We start from the raw sequence: 18,920 nt of genomic DNA, 5'->3' as shown, positions 1-18,920 counted from the left end.
AAGAGGAGGGGGGAGGGGAAGGAGGGGAGGAAGGGAAGGAGGAGGAAGAAGAAGAGGAAAAGGAAGATGGTCCTGTCAGCAAGGCGCAGAGGGTGCGGCCACTTTGGGATGTCCTTCTCCATCCTCTCCTTTGTTCCTAGGCCAGATGGGCCACCACAGAACAAAGACTCCCGTCAAGGCTCTTTCTCAGCAGTGGTTTCCTTAAGCTTCAAGGTTAGGGAGTGAACCTACCTTAACTAACTCTACATCATGGTCTTCCAAATAAATTAATTTACCAGATCTTAGAGTTCCTGGCTTGGCCTTTCCTTCTTATTGGATAATAATGACTGATTTGGGTATCGTCACTTTGCCTTGATCTTTAAAAGCCAGACAAGGCTGCCATGAGACTGGGTAGAGAATGGGAGAATAGTGATAAGCTTGGGGTGGGGGTCCTATTTCTACACATAATTGAGTCATTTGAGGTTACTTGTGCAGTGTGATCTGGGGTTTCTTTAATGCTACATCCTTCTCATCCGTTTGCTTTCCCAATTCGACTCAGAATTGTGAACAATCTCAATCTATTTTATTTTGAAAAGGCCAGCGCTTTCTGAACGCTGACTCTTAGACCATTTTCACCAATGGGAACTACAACTCTCCTGACAGCTGTCAATGAAACCTCTAATATTCCCCTTGGGGATATGCATGCGGATTTCCCGGATTCTCGCTGAAAAACATATGACTGTCTTGCATTCTAATGATTTTGATTCATGCGAGGGGTCCGTGTGCCGCACAGGATGGGTTCATTCTAGAAGTCTGCAATTGTTTCTCCCCACCCTTTCTGACATCTCTCTGATGTCCTTCAAGTGCAGCCGTAGGCTCCGCTCTTGGCATTCACCGCGTGCCTTAATTGTATGACATTAAATCAAGGTCCGCTGTGAACACGGAGAGCAGAGTCTGATCTTGATCTAGAAGCAACTGACTCACTGCAACCACTATACTTTTCTCTCTGCCCTTCACCCTCCCTTGCAGTTCGAGGCTTGAAGTCCCTACTCCTAGGGTTCTAACTCAGAGCAATACTCCCACCTCAGCTTTCCTACTGCCACATCTGCCAGAGTTGCCATTAATTAGTCTGCGTGGTTGAAGAGTAGAGGGTGCAGGAGTCTGCGATACTTATGCATATATCTGCATGCCATTTACTGTGCACCTAAAACCCATACGTGTGTCTATAAATCTAGTTTCCAAATGATGACATAGATCGAAGTTAATTACCCCTCTGGTACAGATCTAATTTCGCAATCGTGTTATTTTACTGAAGGCAATTAACTGAGTTGGTTCGCCCCGAATCCCTTCCTAAGACATTTGTAAGAAAAGGCAAGTCTTTAAGGACCGCGCCATGAGTGTTCTGCGGCAGAAATCTTTGTCACTCATTCCCTGCTGTCAGAGAAGGAATCTAGCAGATATAAAAGCGGATATAATCTTGCGTGTTTGTTTGTCCGACAAACACACGTATATGCCTTTGATAGCCCGATTTTGGTTAGGAAAATTTGGTAAAAGATCAGAATCCCAGGCCGACCGGGTCCTCCTTCTTTGTATTGCAGAAAAATTAACTCAACAGCACCTGCCGAGTCCCGGGAGAGCTGGGGCCCATCTGGTCTGGCTATGATTTTACTGCGGAGAGTAAAGGCTGCTTGCTCGGGCTTCCTCCGGCTCTGAAGAGCAGAGATCGGGTCTGAGCCCGCTCCGGGCGTAGATTTAAGGGCAGCGCAGCAGATGCGCTCTCTCTGACTGCGGCGGGAGTCAGGGGAAGATTCGAGTCTGGGATCGGCGGAGGGAGGGCAAGATGGAAAGAAGAATGAGGGGAGTTGACCTCTACGGGCGGAGCCCTCTGGACGGCGGGCCGGAGGCGGCAGGCAGCGGCTCTTTTCACAGCATCCCTTGCGGCTGGGTGGGCCAGGAGGGATGGACGGACTGCGCTCGCTTGAAGGAAGCCAAAGGGCTCAAGAGCTGGTTTTGTGCTGAGACCCCAGAGCGCTCTCCCTGAAAAACAGAATCAAAGCGCAGAATTAGAGCAGGAGATGGAGGAAGGGGGGGCGGGTTGTGGAGAGGAGGGACAGGAGGCAGAAGGAGGCACTCTAGGGAGCCGAGGTGACCGGCTGACCGGACCTAGAGAATTGAGCAACCCCCCCTCAGGGGGGGGGTCTGCAATGTGCCGGGCGACAAGAGAGTTCCGAACTCAATCCTGGCTTCGGAAGCTGAGAGGATGCAGTCAGGACCAGAGAAGTGGTGTTTTCCTGAGATGGTGTCCTGAAAGCGAGTCCTCAGATTGTCCTCTGTGCAGTCTCAGCGATTTGCGCATCCCGCGCGCCCTTACCCGTCTAACCCCTCCCTCAGACCACACGCCAGAACCGCATTCTCCAATCTCCACCCCTTCTTGGTTTAGAATCCTGCAAACTGCAAGACTGAAGAGTTCTCGCTTGAAAATCGAAATGATCGATGAAATAAAGAATTTCATATAGGCATAGCGCTAGAATTCCGAAGGCGAAAGAGCTGCTAGCTCTGCTCAAACCCGCAGAGAACCAAAGCGTTTTCAGGGACTGCTCCGTGTGTTCTCGGAGGAAAGAGAAGGCTGAGCGGTTTCCGCGGTATAAGGTTGCTTTAGGGTGGGCGGTGGGGGCAGGGAGGGGCTGGATCGTAGCGGTCCGGTCTTTCCCCCTCGGTTGCTGATCCAGAATTAGGGATTAATGGCTCGCTCCAGCCAAACAAATAAGGCATCTGCCTTCAGCACAAGAGGATTACACGGGCTGCTGACGTCACCAGTCAGACAGATGTTGGCTCCCAAAGTCCTGAACCGCTCGCTGTGTCCTTGAAACCAAAGAGCCGCAGAAGGCGCGCAGCCCCCACGAGCTGCGCCTGGGCTAAGCAAAGGGCACCCTCCTTGCCCTTGCTTACACTCCCCTGGGCGCCGCACACTGGCCCCAAGACAACTTCCTAAGACATAGCTCCTCGGTCTCCCTAGACTTCCCCACAGCACTCCCCTGACCCCCAACGCCACCCCCACCCCCAAACCCCAGTCAAGAGCCTGGCTGGCTCAACACACAAGTCAAAGTCACCACACTTGGCTTCCGGTTCCTAAAATGGAGACAGTGAACTACTTTCTCACTCCTCATCTAAAATATGGCATCTAAGGGTTTGGGCATGGACAGTAAGCCTAAGCTCCAGATGAGAGACCTCCTGTTAATTTGTAGTCGAAGCTTATCTGCATCGTCTTAACCCTACCACCCTCCTTTCCCTAGGCCAAGGTCTATATTTTTTATGCTTATCCTTATGAATGAAGCCTGACTGCAGCACCTCCTAAACAATGACTCCCTTCCAAACCTGTCTCTGCTTTCCATCAGAGCCCTGGGCCACCATTACAAGAACCACAAGAGCCCATCATGAAAATTAGCAGAATACCACCAAATTCCATTTAGTATCCTCCTCAAATGCTTTGAAGATGATTCTTCTTCTTCTTCTTCTTCTTCTTCTTCTTCTTCTTCTTCTTCTTCTTCTTCTTCTTCTTCTTCTTCTTCTTCTTCTTCTTCTATTTGGGTGTCTAAAACTATCTATCATCTACGCTAAGAAACGAGGACATTCAAAAAATTGCAGTTTCATTCTGTGGACAAGTATGATGGCTAAAAATTCAGAATTCATTGCCTTACACATCTCAACATCACTTTAATTTCATTTCACATCTAAATGTAACTTGTTTTTATTTTTCTAATTTGTGTGTCATTTATGATTTATATGATCTCCCAGGCCTTACAAGTCACAAAGAAAACTGGTTACAAAATAACTCAGAAGTCACAGGGTTGAAAGTGAAAATTTATGGAAGCAATTTCAGTGCATTATATAATCCACAAGAGAAATAATTGTTGTGAATTTTACTACAGAAAAGGTAAGATAACGAAACCCATGCAAAACAACAACAACAACAATATAGTTAAAAGGCACAGAGCCACAGTGAACTGATCGTGTGCCCTAACCTGGATCAGTATGTATGTGAAAGTCTGTTGCTTTCCTGGAGGCTGGGGTAGGTGTTTGTCTAACCATTGCACTGTTAGCTACACACTACAATGCCTATTCACAAGTAAATGGGGTATGAACATCATATCTCTATTCATATTATCCCTGTCTGTCAAAGTGGCATTTAATTTTTCCAATTCTATGCATTTAGAAACCCAGTCACTGATAAAAATCTATTTAATTTGCTCTAGTGTCATCCAGCTAATCCCAGGCAAAATATAAAATTTCTCTTTCTTTACTCAGCAGAAAGTCTTAGAAGGAAAAGCGCATACCAAAATGCATGTATTTAAAATTGTAATTTACAAGTAACATAAAATAGAAATGACCTTTAGTTTGATATTTTAAGCAGTCATACCCATGAAAAAGAACAGATTTCGAAGATATAAATTATCATTTCCTTAAAACTTGGTAGAATATATACCTTAAATTCAAATTTTAATTTTAGTTTAATTTCAAGACTTATTTCAAACCATTACAAAACATAATACGAATTGCTTTGCCTCCAACAGATACAATGAAGGTAAACTTTCTTTTCACACACAATTTTGCTGGAGTCGGTTTGCTAAATAACTAGTTCGCTGTCCATGGTTTTGATCTATATGAAGGAACAGGCTCCAGCCAGTATTTTGGAAAAATCTAAGTCAAGGTGTTTCTACATTCATTTGGCTTCTTAACAGCTTGAGATTATATAAAAGGAGGAGAACGGAATGTGACCTTCCTTTCTTCTTCATTCAGCTGTTTTAATTTTTTCTGTATTTGCCACCAAATGAAGTACCAGAAACAAATGGGGGTGAGGGCTATATTTCATTATTTCTGAACTGACAAATGATTGCTCCATGTACCTATCCAAAGATCTTTAATAAACAGGATAAAGAATTTTCATCTGCCCACTATCTCTCTCCCCCCTCTGGCTAAGAAAAGTAACACAGACATTCTTGTAGAGTCATCTTTGTTTACTATTGAATATGGTTTAACTAGAACAAGAAAATGTATAAAAATGATACACCAAGGAAAAAAGAAAGAACTGTACATCTGGGAGATCTTTCTGTTTTCCTTATATGTTCACACAGCTGTGGGCAGTGTAGATAGCTATTTCACATGTACAAGGAGACATTTATGAAGACTACCCCAGTAACTCCTGCACTTTCTAAGGTAGTGAAGACAGCGTGATAGTGATGATGTAGTGGCTAAGGCTACTTATTCAATAGTTCTCTGCCCCAATAGCAATAGCATGTCATCTTAGGGTTAAAAAAATCTAAAGACGGGACACAGTAGATCAACAATAATCTTGACCTGGGTTTCTTCCAGGGGATAATGGAGAAAGGAAAAAATAAGACTCTATCCCACCCCCAAATGGTTGGGCATTTTTTTCTTTCATTTTCTCCAGATTATCGGGAGAGAGGTATCATTTTCATGTATGTGTTTAACCATACACTTATGATCTATTGCCCTCTAGAACTCGTACAAATCTTTAGAGGGCACCGACCAGTACAAATTGTTTCTATTCAACTATCTGGACAGCAGGGAAACAGACCCTTGGTTTCAAAGCAAGGTCCATACCCACCAGGCCAAGGGGCCCGGCCTTAGCCGTTTGGCCGTTTGCGCTTTTCTGGGCATAAGAGGGCTGCTTCTTGCTCCCGCCCCTCAAAGTATTGAAAACTTGGGAAATCCTTGTACCGGAAGAAAATGGCCTAAACACAATAGGACTCGCCATTTTCTACTTGCGAAGCACAAAGCGCTTGGCGCTGCCTGCCACACAAAGAAGGCGTGGGCCACAGAATTCTTGCACATTTTCAAGAGGCTAGAAAATATCTTCCCCGAAAGGCAATTTATATTGTTTGGGCACACACACACACACACACACACACACACACACACACACACACACACACACACACACACACACACACACACACAGTGGCATCCTCAATTATCCCTGATGTCTAGAAGATCCCATCTTTAAGGTTTAAGATAAAAGACGCACGAAAGGCTCAGTTCGGCGCAGTGGTCAGGGCCGTGCTAAGCTTCCTAAGAAAAGGGGTTGCTAGCGCTGGGCTGCAAAGGGCTCCAGGCTAGGTGTGTTATGGGGATGGAGGCACATCCTCTCTCAATCTAAGATCTCTCCTTCTGATTCCATTCCGTCCCCAAGCAAGTCCTGTAGCCCTGTAGGCACAGATATCCGTGATCCTTTGAGCGACTGGGACAAACCTTGCAGCGAGGATGGTGAGCGGGCAGCAGCTCTTACGGATGTTCAGAGCGCGGGAAACCCTGATCTGTGCGCCTCCCCTGCCCCCAATCCACCGTTGCAGGCCACAGCATACTAACCAAACCGTATTACTAGCTTAAGCAAAATGCTGCTGCTTAGGTGCAGAAAAACATAACATAACAAAACAAAAACAATCCAGAGAGCCCCTATTACTAAAACCATCCAGACACAGGCAGCAACTCTGCTCACAAAAGAAGCACTCAGTTCACCGCGCGAAGCAGAGCTAAAAATTTCAGGAAAAGACAGTACTTACAGCAGGTGCGCACTTGGATAATCCGCGGTCAGGTCCTTTGGTTTGTTAGTCTGTGGTTTGAAAAAACGTGTGTACATCTCTGTATATTTGATTTTACATAGCTTCGATCGTTGTGAAGGAAAGAAAAAAATCTTGTAGACTAGAGAGGATGGGGGAGGGGGCGGAGATTTTCATTGTCTACGCTCTGCACACGCAGCCCAAGGAAAGAGGAATATTGCTGTGTGGAGCTCCTTCCACTTACTGCTTGAAATTCAGAAGCTTTCAATGTCGCAAAGAGGGAGTACGGCACACACACACCCCCTTGTGTTTCTCTTCTCCTCTCTTCTCCTCTCCTCTCCTCTGTCACTCACCCTCTTGCTCTTCTATAGCTAGTGCGCTCTCTCTCTCTCTCTCTCTCTCTCTCTCTCTCTCTCTCTCTCTCTCTCTTTCTCTCTCACTTTTTTTCAAAAGAGGGCAGGTCGCTTCCTGCATCCCAATGAGTTAAATCAGTCACTTCTCCTCATGCATCAGCAGCCTCTTTAACAATCCGAGAGCTGCAGGCACAAAAGAGCATTTAGCTGCCTCCAATTTGTGTAGAAGGCCTGCCCTTAATTTGTTTGAGGAGTATAATTAAATCATGAATTTCACGAAATATAAAACTAAGAAATTCCCAACCTCAGCGAGTGAACCGCTAATGGTAACCTTTGAAAACAAATCCCTCCTCTTGTCCGTGTTCTTAGCCAGGACGGAGAAAGTCCCAGATACTCAAGATGACAAGGGTCTGGACTCAAACCTACATGTCCCTTCCCCACTTATATGTCAAGGTCACGCTGATAACATTGCTCATTGCTCTAAATCAGAGCCTTTGCTTTCTTTGATTTAAAAAAAAAAAAACCTTTTTCTTAAAAATATTCTTAATTTTTTTTTAAATCAACCCTCTGCCTTGGGAGGAAATAAAGTCGTTTGGGAAATATCTGATGGGCTAAATAAAAAAGTAAGTATGGTCTTAATACGAAATGGGATCAGAATTTGCTATCAGACACTAGGTTGAGGAGTTGTATGGACAAGCCTCGCTTGGGAGAATGTTTTCAGCTGGGCTCTGCCGTTGCTGAAGGGAGTTCAATAGGTTTTGATCCTGTTTCTTCCAGCCACAGAGTGGACCTTATGGGACATCAGGGCTGGTGGCTATCATGCTGGCTGAGTCTCAGAGGGGTCCTGATAAGGAAAATACCGCTTGGCGCTGGGGGGTGGTGGTGGCTTCCACTCCTTTAAGTAGGTTGGGGCACAAAGAGCAACTCTGCATTCCTGCAGTTTCTCTTTCAGAAAGAACCCAGACCAAGCCATTGTTCCTCCTCAATGAAGGTGGCCTGGGGTTGGCAAGCTCTCTCTCCCTCTCTCACTCACTTCATCCCACACAAGGCCACTGCTAGGAAAATATTTAGCAGTGTTTTCTAGTTCCTAGTGCTTCTGTCTTATGGGAAATTATAGACCCAATACCATTAACATATTTGAATTCGGCAATTTGCTAAGTCTTCTGTCAGCTCCTACCCCAACTTCTCATTTTAACAACTCTACTTAAGAAGCCTCACATTGGGACATCAGAGAGGTGTAACTTCGGTACCACCCAATGGGAACAAAACAGAATATGCCACCTCTTCCTGTCTGTAAATGTTCACTCTGATATCCTAAGTCACTCTGGGCTTTTGAGTTAGGCCATGCTTTACCTTTAGCTTAGAGCTAAGTGAACTGGGCTATAACTGCTACCTTTGTCTGTTTGAAATATCCAATAAAGCTTTCTAAGGAGTCACTTGGAGACCTAAAACAAAACAAAAAAAAATAGGAAATAAAACAAAGGATGCATTCTTGTGTGCTTGTTTAACACGTTTGTAAAGTGATGAGTGGGGGCTCGAATTACTTGACAAAATACCATTGCTGTGGCTGGAGTCCATCCAGAAAGCAGGTCTCAAGGTCGGTATTTGTCTTGGGGCAGAGGTCTTTGGTTTGGGGAGGCACTAGGTACATTCTTCTCCTGCCCTTATCTTTTCACTGATCATGTTCATTCTATCCGTTTTCAGTGTATTGACCTGGGATTTGTGATTGTTAAAGATCCTCAAGGACTTGCCTAGCCTGTGGAGGGGCAAGGTCACAGAGTGTTCAGTGCATCCCGCTGCGGGGAAGTTGTGCTGGTGCTTAGCTTTGGTTAGCCAGCAGAGATGGCTCCGTGTGGTAGGGACTTCAGACCACCCAGCACAGGCACTTTACCCAGCCTCTCCCTTCTCCATCTCTGGCAATACTAGCTTCTTATCAACTTTTAGGGCTCTTGGAAGACCTTAGGAGTGTATAAAAGCTAATCTCACGTTTCCTAGGTATGGGCCTCTTCTGCATAGTTCGCTATCCTAAGATAGACCTGCCAAGGAAAATTCAAGAATCAGAGGCTAGCGCTAGAACATTTGCTCACGGCTTTCACTCCCCATCCACCCAAGACAGACAGGGAGATTACAGCCATGGCCTCCAGGCAGCTCAGGGGATGGAACAAACAGAGTTGGGTCCTGCAAAGTCCTTCCAAAAGAGCCTTTATATTTGGACACCTTTAACTCTCTATCCGGCTCTCCCACCTACTTCAGTCCAGCAACCAGTGCGAATGATTGCTTTCTAGCCCCGGAGAAGAGGCTTTCTCTGCAATGCGAACCTCTTATTGCCCTGCACACCTCATAGCTAGAGCTAGCTTATGAAAACGAAACCCAACTCATTGCCAGAAGTTGTTGCTAATTAGTGGATAATAAACTTCTGTAGCCAGGGCACAAAAGTCTTTTTAAAGTGCAAAGGTGTTCTTTGTATCGCATCAGAAAAGAGATTAGCATATCAATTGAACTGACGGGACCGGACAAAGAGCCCTACTCCCACAACGCTGGCCTGGGTTCATGCAGCCTTCCTTACCCCCTGCTTTCCAGCCTTCTTCCTCCTCCTCCTCCTCTCCTTCCTCCTCCTCCCCTCCCTCCTCCTTTCCTCCTCTCTTCCCTCCTTCTCCTCCTCCTCCTCCTCCCCTCCCTCCTCCCCTCCTCGTCCTCCTCCTCTTCCTCCTCCCCTCCCATGCATCCTCTTTCTTTTTCCGTTCCCAGCTGGATCAAGACACTCTTGGGGTACATTGAGCGGCTGGCAGCGACCCAGACTCTAGTATCAGTGCGCGCACCAGGCCGCAGGGGCCGCGCAGCTCCTCGGCTTTAGCAATGTTCAGGGAAAATGTGGAAGCCCAAGGGTGCGCCGAGTAGGAGCGGTCACAGGGACATCGAGCGCACCTACCAGGCCTGGGGGGAAGGGGTAGGGACCATCTCTCCCGGCTCCATAGGACACCTCTCCTGGGAGTCATGGCCTGGTCTCCGCCCCGAGCGATAGGCCTACCCAGGGCACTCAAAGCTCCCAGACGACAGTCCACAGTGTGGGCCACAGGCCGCCGTTAGCCGTCCAAGCCCCTGAGGCCTCGGTGCCCGGCCTGACCAGCTGTCCCGCCTCGTTTGCACGTGCAGGAAGGCAGGGAGAGTTTGGGAGAAGCCGAAGACATCACGCGGGAGGCGGCCACGTTCTCGCAGACCCTGGGTCCCGAGCCCAGGTGTTTGCCCATGGCCCGGCCGGGGGCCGCGGACAACAGGAGTCTGGAGAGGCAGAGGTCGCAGCAGGCCTGGTCCAGTTTCCTCAATACCTCACTTAGCCCAGATGCCCTCAGCCGGTCCCCTGTCCCACGACAGAAAGTCAACAGCTTGCCTGCGCCAGCTGCGAAAGAGCACGGCGACAGAGGGAAGTCTCAGGAGGAGCCGTCCCGGCCTCCGGGCGTCGGCTCTCAGTTCCCGACGCCCCTAGGACCGGGAGTCCGAGGCTGCCCCGTTGCGCGCCCCGCCAGGGCTTGTGGGGCCTGAGGGACTAGGAGAGCGGAGAAACTGACCACAGCTCTGGGCATGGAGCCGGACAGGCAGACCAAGGAAACCTGGCAGCCACTCTTCAGAGCCTTCCGCTGCCGTAGGCGACCCGCCACTTCGTGTTGGGCAACAAGGGGCGGGCGCCTGGCCTGGGCCTGGGCCGGGGAGCCCCCGCCGGGCAACCGCGCCAAGGAAATGCTTTTTTTCTCCCTTCCCCTCCCCCTTCTCCCCTGAGGCAGCTTCCGATCTCTAAATGCAATAAGAAGAGGGGGGTTATCTCTGGGGCTCCTTCTCCCCCCCCCACCCACATCGGTCTAGTCACCGCTAGATGCTGGTGTTCCGCAAACAAGCGCCAAACTCACACAAGTTTCCCCCGAAAACCATCCACTTTAACTGCGGTGAGGGAAAATGCCGAGAGAAAAAGTGAAGGTTGGTGTTTCCCTAAATGCAAAACATCAGAGAGGGTTTGAAAAGAGCTTTGCGTTCCTTGCGAAACCTCCATTGTTACTTGGCAAACAATGGGAGCCTGGGCGACTGCAGGGCTGTGAGAATGAATAGGCGATCCACGGGATGTGTGCGGGTCAGTGCTTGCGGTCCTGGGCCCAAAGCCCCCTTTCAGCTTGCCACAATAAAACAGAGCAAGGTTCAGTCTTTTACTGGGTCACTTCCTCTATTATTCAACACTTCACAACAAAAAACACTTATTAATCAGCGCTGACCAGAGGCCCCCTTTGAAACAAGAGAGGAGAGAGAGGAGGGGAGAGTGGGAGAGGTGAAGAGAAGATTGAGAATCCTGGGACAGATCTTTCTAAAACCAGAGCAACCATAGGGTCCTTTCCTCTGGTGGCCAAAGTTTATTTGACAAAACAAAGTTTTTAATCAGGCCAGAGAGACTTGCATTTCTCATTTGCCTGGTTCCTTGATTTTTCTTCCGAAGACTTTCAAGACTTTGTTGCAAGGAAGGATGGCTTTAGGTCAAATTGCTAAGGTCTGATCTTAAAGATCTAATTGCTATTGGAAGTAAAGGCTGATTCCCAGCTGGGCCTCCACTCGAGATGGTGCAAGGAAGACTGTCCACTCTGCTGTGGGCACCCTGCTGATGGATGAGGTGTCAGGCCAGTCGTCATGTGAGCACTGGTTTCCAAATGGTATGAGCAATCGTCAAATGTGCTTATTCCTGATACTGAATGCAGTCTGTAGATTTTTGTACTTCATGATGTTTCATGATCCATATAGAAGACTGAACTTGCTTGGTACAGTAAAGAGAACTGTTCTTGAAGTGAGAGAAAGCAATAAATAGTTTCAGGGATAGAAATGGTTCTAAATGTTCCATACCATCAGAGCCAGTGTTTTTCTTTGCTCAGAATTGATTTTCAAAAAAAAAAAAAAGATCTTATTTGATGATTGAACCTGGTTGTGTGTCTTTCACTTATTCTATTACATGGTCATTATTAAAACATATATATATTATATATATATATCAAGATAGAGTGCTGTATACCTCACTTTTATGCATTAATATGATCCACCCAGAACTCACCTAGACATTTTTTGATGGCAACATTTTCCCACTTTTTGATTGGAAATTGTAAGCCAGTATTTCATTTCTTTTCCTTCCTTCTTTCCTTCCTCCCTTCCTTTCTTTTTTTTTCCTGACTGTTTCAAGTTACTCAGGTTGTAATTTAGTCAAGTGAGAAAAGCTCTTTTGTAAAGGGTGGTGTTTACAAGCGAATAGAAGCAGGAGATATTGAATCTTGGTTGTTAACAGACATTAAACGATTGTTTACTAAAGAAATAGAGGTGAATGTGAAAGTAGTCTTTTAAGTTTAAATTTTCATTTATGTGCACTTTTGGAATATTGAATAACCATTTCACTTGTTATGATTCAAAAGAAGTTTTAAATCCAGAAAATATTTGTATGAAGGATTGTAAACTGACCAAATTAAGCTGTAGAATGAGATGTCTTAGTAATGAAAGCAAGCATGCAAAATTACTTGGTAGTAAAGCAAATTGGTATTTGCCAGATTTTATATTTAGAAATGTAAAAATAGGTTGCATGGTTTGGTCTCAAGAAGTGCGTTTTACTTAGATGCCTACAATTCAAGATTAGCTCTCTTATGTACAAAATATTGTGTTATTCAGATTTTGCAGAGCTCAACAGTTCTTGCAATGGAGTAATCAACTGTTATCTGAATTATTTAAAGGCGGGTATTAAATAAAGGCCTTGGAGTTGAATGCTGACAAGCGCTCACATGTAGGCAGGAGGAAGTTCAGTGGTCATCCTTCTTGTTATACACTTTGAAGATAATTTTGTCCACATGTGGAGAATGATTTCTAAAATTTATGCATAGATAAGAACAATGAATAATTTCTTTAGAAAATGTTCTTAAAATGAGCAAATAGAATTATTCAGAGAGGCAGTAGGCAACTGTTCAATACACAGTAGTGTGTCATTTGAAATACTAGAAAGACAGTTCTAATATTTTACACACACACACACACACACACAAAATGAAAGCTGGACTTGTTCAGAAAAATTATATTTTAGATGTAGAATACATTCATTCTAAACACTAGAATGTAGGACATGGCAATTTTTTTTGGTTATATTTTTAACTTTTGGCAAGTGGTTTGACTTCCTAATTTTCTCACAGGAGTATATATTCCATTTGTATAGATATTTCTATTTGTAGACTGGAGCTGAATGCAGCTGATCTTTCACATATTATCTTGTATGTTTCACTGAATAAGCAAATAAAGAAAGCTTCAATCTGAGTATGTAAAGCATTGCGTGTGTGTGTGTGTGTGTGTGTGTTTCTGTGTATCACCCCATAGCACACCATTTTACCACATACTTACAGATTCTAATACCTTCCCATTCTTACCTTCATTCTTCCTCTCCCATCTCCTTAAAAAACAGAGAAATTAAGTAAATGGCATTGTAATGACAGTCTCTTAAATATAACAGTGAATGTGTATGGAAATTAGACTAGCTTCTACATTTGTCAAAGTAGAAAGATATACATATATACACTCAGCAAACGTTTAAAAAAGAAAAATGTAATTTGTTGGTATTTACCATAAAAGCAACAGCTATTAAATTTGGTGCATCTTTATGATGTCATTAATATTATTTTCAGTAATGTTAATTTGGGGCTGGTATGTACACATAGTTGAGTTTTAAAATAAAATATATCCGATGGAACTCTCAAACTGATATGAGAGAGCAGGCTAAATATCATGAACTATATGTTTGGCTCTTAAAAGGCCATTTGGATTGTTTTCTTCTTGTACAAGTGATATTTAAATATATTTCAACTACAAAGGTAAACAAATATCTTAATAGAATTGAATATTTTTAAACCTGTAAATAATGGCTAGATGGCATAAGAGTTGGCTGTTTAAAATATCATATTCAACCTGCTAAATTTGGAATCATATTTCAGGCTTTCTTTGATTTTCTTTCAAGGCAGTTGAATATACTCCTATTCTTTTTTCCATCTTGAACAAACTTTGTCACATTCAATTTAAATTTATATCAACATGATCTGACAAACTAGAACCAATAGGTTATCATTGAGTAAAGTGTAAACACTGCCAAAATGCTGCTTTTGTTCTTATTTCTTACCCTTTATCTAAAAATAAACCAACTGTGTTTTTTCATGATAGAGATTAGGTATAAAGGAGCTAACAGAAATTTTAGTTGTTCCCCTATGAATTTCTCAATTGCTAAAGAATTCTGGTTAGTTGTATACAGTTAAGGCTTCTGCTGAGACACTCAGCCTGGTATTTATTTATTCATAAGCTTCCAACTCACTAGAGATTCAAAGTTATATTTAAGAGAGTAGAGGCCCACATAATATGTGTTTATTTGATTATACAATCTAAATACTTTATGAGTATACTAATAATTATTTTTAAGAGAAATTTTATTAGCTTTATATGATGTGCACTTAAACATCTGTGATGTGCTTCTGTGTATGCTGGGATATCAAACCTCATTCCTTCTGGAATAAAGGAAAAATCTATATTCTTACTGAAACTTTTCTCTAAAATGATTTCCCTTTTTCTTAACATAGTATTTTTCTCAACTAATTAGATTTTGTGTAATATGTTGTGAAAGCCATTTTGACCTTGCTATCAGTTCCTCAATCAGGAAACGATGTGCTTATTTAATCATTTATAACAAAGCAGAATATTCTAGAGAATTTCACCAAGTTATCTAAAAATATACTTGTATGTGCTTAAGCTGCTTCAAATTCTAATGGTTTACTGGTGTTTATTATCTCTTTAATGATTAGAATTTAGCATTCCTTTTAATTATGGTAGCTTTTTAAGAAGATCAAAGCCAAATGTTAGAACTTTATATAAAATGAAAAGTATACAATGTAACACTTCCCCTCTTTGTATTTACTTCTTTAACTTCTATTTCCCCCCTTCATTGTCCTACTCTTCATTATGTTTTTGGCTTGACAGTGTTTCAGTACCACAGACAGATTCATTAATCAGTGATTTTAAGTTTCAAACTCTCTGATCCTTTGATTAAAGAATATATTTGGAAATGTCCTAAGAAACCAAGCTATGCTGGTGGGATTAATTTAGTCCTTGGGTTTTTGCCTTTTAAAATGTAGACTAATGTTCTTAAACTCTTATAATCATCAATGGGTTTGATTACTTTAGGGGCAGTATTTAGTAGTTCAAGGTGTGAAGGAGGAGTTTTGGGACTATATCTATGCATCAAATAGGGCTTTGGTGGCACTGTTAATACTATCAAACTAATCTTTTTGTATCAGTAAGGAATCTCATTTCTTAGCTTTTCTTTCTCTATCATTCTGCCTTTTACTAAGTACCAAGAGATCCTTGAAAATTAGGTCTGGATAAAATTAATTTGTTCAGTATCTGATGGCAAAGGTATCAAGCAGAGGCAGAACTCATGCCATGGTACTTTGGAGTTCATGCAAGTCTGAAGCAGTTATAATCTTCGGATATACACAATGTTTTATTTCCCAGTAGTTAGATGAACATTGCAGGTTCCTGAAGACCATATTTAAAACCCTCAAAACAGGAACACCTACTTGAACATATTTTATAAAGCAAAGCATTAGAGGGAGGATGGTCTTAGTTATGGGAAAATAAAAGGAATCTTAGCTATGAAAATTCACAATTGCATTGAACTGCCTTTACTGTGTCCTGGTTTTTGAAGGGCGAAAGTTAATATACTGAGTTTTTCTTGGAGTTTTATCTTCTTGTGAAAGACAGCTTTTATAAAACCAGTCATCTGAGGCTCCACTCTATCTCAGCAGCTTTTTATCCCAAATTGGTTCACTGATCCTCTGAGATATAGTGATAAACAGCTTTGTTTGTACACACACATCACCAGGGACCTGGGATGAAGAATTCCAGGGCCACTTTGAAGGATTGGAGATTTTGGGTATAGACTTAATTAGAAGTGCTCTAAGTCAAAGACAGTAGCATACTGAACCCATCAGATCACATTTGATCTGGGAAACTATTTAGTCTTGAACCTTGGATAGTACTTGAATAGGAGAAGGACTGTAAACCTTGACAGGACTGATTTTTCAGGATTCTGTGGCATTCATTGCCTCAGGAGCAGATTCACTCCTCCAAAGTGGTCGGGAAAATAATTTATTTTAGTGCAGACCTTCCTGTCTTTGCTAGCATAAATCCTGGTGATTCTGCCCTGTAAAGAGAAAGTGCTCAAAGATCTAGCTTTCCTTTTGGTTCTGAGATTTTCTTTTCTCCTGTTTCCCCTTTCTCTTGCTCTTCTTCCTTTCTTCTTTCTTTGATAATGTATCAGTCTCACTGGTATATGTGAACTTGGTTGTAGTTAGCTTGCATTGTTAATGATGCTTTAAAATTAACTGGGTAAGGCCTTTAATGAAGTGTTATTACTTGATTTTGTTCTCTTTTTTAACTTCTGAATTTTCTACTCTTCAAAGAAACAACATCTTGGATGAATGTCCTTACTGAGGTTAAGTCTCACATTCTAACACCTAGAGGTTAGTCTGAGGACATGCAAAAGGTCAATTTGCAAGTGTGATTTTCTTCTAGTATAGGGCAGTCCTCAGTTTACTGAGTCAACGGTATCTCTGGGACTTCCTAGGCATAATTTCTCTAGATTTATAAGTTCTGAATCTAGAAAGATAAAAAATAGGTCAGCTCTTCCTGGATAATTCCGTGTGTGTGTGTGTGTGTGTGTGTGTGTGTGTGTGTGTGTGTGTGTGTGTGTGTGTGTGTTATAGTTGTCAAAATAAGAGAATGACTTGAAATTTGGAACAAAGATATTTTCCTAAAAACAACTTTCAATGAATTATAAATATATCAAAATAAGTCAAACGACCTATGACAAATCCTTGTGCAGTTTCTCTATGAGTTGATTGTGGTTATGTAAATATAAAGTGGACCTAGGGATTAAGTAAACTTAAAAGTACGAATTGCTTGGGAGACAACATAGCTACTGCAAAGTAACAAAAAATTTAAAGTGTTTCCCCTAACTTATCATATGTCTCAGGAAAGATGGGAGGGGAAGATAAGGTATTCTATTAAGTGTCCTGTGTTAAAGCTTTAACCAAGTTCTTCCATAAACATGGTATTCTATACATCTCATGAGGACATGTCCGGGTACTAATTGTTGTTCATTTTAGAAATGAGAAAGTATAATCTGAGGTTGAGGTTGGGGCTTCATATATTGACCAAGGTCACGTAGCTAACAACTTTTGGAATTTAGATAATAGTTTAAACAAGTTTGTTTTCAGAATTTGTATGCCTTCTCATCAACCAGATATACCTTTTCATCAACCAGATATATCTCACATAATTTATTTCCCTTTTGAGAAAATAAGTATTTAATTACTGTGTATGTTCTTAGACTCTTCTTACTCCACACTTTCCTCCTGGCCTGTGGCTATTTCATACAGTTATCTTTGGGCAGGCACCCAGCATTTTCAGACATCCCTCCTCCAAGCTTCTGAGTCTCCAACATCAGCTTGCTTGGGAGTCTTTCTGTAGGACATAGGCTTGCATTGCTTTTTATTTTCATGGCTATGTGAAGTGATGGGCTTGTGGCCAAATCTTTTCATAGCATACACATGAGTCAGAATGTTCTGTTGCATTCAATGGTGAAACAAAGGAATTGGGAAAGAGTAGTAGCAATTTTGCTTTTAAGAAATTTAATTTGAAAATATGATGATTCTTCTTCTAGTTCTTTAATGTTTATATTAAGAACTCTTGCATTTTCTATCCTACTTCATTTCCTAATTCACAATCTAGACAAGTAAATCACGAATTAGAACTTTTGGAGGAGTTTAGCTAGTTTGTTATTGAGGTTATGCATTATGTAGCCAGCAGAGATAACACAATCAAGCCTCTGGTTCACTATATTGTATTTAGTAAATATGATACCAAGCATGTGATTCGAAAGAAAGTATAAATAAAAGCATCTTTGAATTATGCAAATTATATTGCAGTTTATTTGAGATAAAGTATATAAGTCTATATGAATGCAATATAATTATTCTTTCAGTCTCTCTGTCTTGAAAGAAACAATCATTTATCAAAGAAATTAACATTTACCAATATTTGTAGATATTAATAAGCTACATAATAATAACTAATTTCTGGTTGCTTGGTATTGTTGTTATGGAGTTGCAAACTCCTTCAGCTCCTTCAATCCTTTCTCTAACTCCTTCAATGGGAACCCTATTCTGAGTTCAATGGTTGACTGCAAGCATTTTTCTCTGTATTTTGTCCTACTTTGGCAGAGCCTCTCAGGAGACAGCTATATCAGGCTCCTATCAGCATGGACTTTTTGGCATCAGCAATATTGTCTGGGTTTGGTGGCTGTATGTATATGGGTTGGATCCCAGGTGGGGCAGGCTCTGTACCAACCAACCAGAGTTCCCAGGGACTGAACCACCATCCAAAGAGTACACATGGACAAATCCATGGCTTCAGCTGCATATGTAGCAGAGGATAGCCTTGCTGGGCATCAATGGGAGGAGAAGCCCTTAGTCCTGCCAAGGCTGGACCCCCCAGTGGAGGGAATGTCAGGGTGGGGAGGTAGGAAGGGGTGGGTGGTTGGGTGGGGGAACACCCTCATAGAAGAAGGGAGAGGGGCAATGGGATAGGGTGTTTGTGGATAGGAAACTGGGAAAGGAATAACATTTGAAATGTAAATAAAAATATCCAATAAAAAAACTAAAAGAGGTAAGAATAACAAAGTTTTCCACATTGCAAAAAAGAAGTAATTTCAAATAGAAAAATAAAATTATAAAACCTAAAATAAAACTTTGAAACTCAAACTTCTGTTTACTCTTTAGCTTTGAACATTGAATGAGTATTTTCTCATTATTTCTCAGAGTTACTCCTCATTGGAATATTAATTTCTTCAAAGACTCTCATTTTAAAATTTATAAATGTCTGCTACAGATGACTATTACTGCAAAAAAGA

The 18,920-nt window shown here is 42.4% G+C and overlaps 1 long non-coding RNA gene across 1 annotated transcript; it reads right to left on the bottom strand.

The window, feature by feature from the left end:
- Nucleotides 1–540: 540 nt before the first annotated feature.
- On the bottom strand, nt 541–7,378 carry LOC116897013. The gene is made up of 2 exons (XR_004387389.1): nt 6,561–7,378; nt 541–2,016 (listed from the first exon to the last, which is right to left on the bottom strand). It is a non-coding gene; the product is annotated as an uncharacterized LOC116897013 (long non-coding RNA).
- Nucleotides 7,379–18,920: the final 11,542 nt, after the last annotated feature.

Source organism: Rattus rattus, chromosome 3, assembly GCF_011064425.1.
Source record: "Rattus rattus isolate New Zealand chromosome 3, Rrattus_CSIRO_v1, whole genome shotgun sequence".
Classification (NCBI taxonomy): Eukaryota; Metazoa; Chordata; class Mammalia; order Rodentia; family Muridae; genus Rattus; species Rattus rattus.
The sequence above is the reverse complement of the archived record's forward strand: the minus strand, read 5'-3'. Positions and strand labels throughout refer to the sequence as shown.